At 47.0% G+C, this 1,274-nt stretch overlaps 1 pseudogene; it reads right to left on the bottom strand.

The window, feature by feature from the left end:
- Positions 1-202: 202 nt before the first annotated feature.
- LOC126177536 (5S ribosomal RNA) lies at positions 203-320 on the bottom strand (annotated as a pseudogene).
- Positions 321-1,274: the final 954 nt, after the last annotated feature.

Genomic DNA, 1,274 nt, shown 5'->3' with positions numbered 1-1,274 from the left:
AGCACTCCGTCTTCAGGCCACAAGTGGCCCATCAGGACCATCCGACCGCCGTGTCATCCTCAGTGGAGGATGCGGATAGAAGGGTCGTGTGGTCAGCACACCACTCTCCCGGTCGTGATGATGGTATTCTTGACCGAAGCCACTACTATTCGGTCGAGTAGCTCCTCAATTGGCATCACGAGGCTGAGTGCACCCCGAATAATGGCAACAGCGCTTGGCGGCCTGGATGGTCACCCATCCAAGTGCCGACCAAGCCCGACAGCGCTTAACTTCGGTGATCTCATGGAAACCGGTGTATCCACTGCGGCAAGGCAGTTGCCGCACATTAAATTAATTGTTAACTAAATATCATTTCTGCCTATTCTGTACCATTATTTTCTACTTTTACTCCTTTTTAAGTAGCCGTGAAATTTGGTTTATAGCTTTGTAAAAATTGCTCTACGTTCGTCTTTAAATAGGCTCTGGTTACAAAGTTAAGTTCACTGAGCGTCGAGAACTTAACGGAGTACAGTCACAATGTAATTTAAGTGTTACGCTATTTGCTCGTGGTCGTGCGGTAGCGTTCTCGCTTCCCACGCCCGGGTTCCCGGGTTCGATTCCCGGCGGGGTCAGGGATTTTCTCTGCCTCGTGATGACTGGGTGTTGTGTGCTGTCCTTAGGTTAGTTAAGTTTAAGTAGCTCTAAGTTCTAGGGGACTGATGACCATAGATGTTAAGTCCCATAGTGCTCAGAGCCATTTGTTACACTATTTCTGATACTTTTGGCGTCAGCATTGTAAAGTTTTGGGTGAACACGTATTTAAGGAGGCTTTTATCGTTTTAATCGACTTGCGTATGAACCCAACGAAGAGTTAAGGTAAGTAAAATTTTTTGCTAATTCATATATTTTAACAGAACTGCCGAGGGCCGGCCGAAGTGGCCGTGCGGTTCTAGGCGCTGCAGTCTGGAACTGCGAGACCACTACGGTCGCAGGTTCGAATCCTGCTTCGGGCAAGGATGTGAGTGATGTCCTTAGGTTAGTTAGGTTTAACTAGTTCTATGTTCTAGGGGACTAATGACCTCAGAAGTTGAGTCCCATAGTGCTCAGATCCAACTGCCGAGGGCATACAATGCAGTAATTCTGTCAGTGGTACATTAAGATTCAGTTGCCTTAACTGATGCAAATTTCAGCAAAGAGAGTGATGAAACCTTCTCGGGTTATCACCCGAGTCGAGGAGTTGTATTGTGGACTAGCAGAAGTTCACATGAAGAAGACGTGTAGGAAACTCATCGGAA

This window comes from Schistocerca cancellata, chromosome 3 (genome assembly GCF_023864275.1).
Source record: "Schistocerca cancellata isolate TAMUIC-IGC-003103 chromosome 3, iqSchCanc2.1, whole genome shotgun sequence".
Taxonomy (NCBI): domain Eukaryota; kingdom Metazoa; phylum Arthropoda; class Insecta; order Orthoptera; family Acrididae; genus Schistocerca; species Schistocerca cancellata.
The sequence above is the reverse complement of the archived record's forward strand: the minus strand, read 5'-3'. Positions and strand labels throughout refer to the sequence as shown.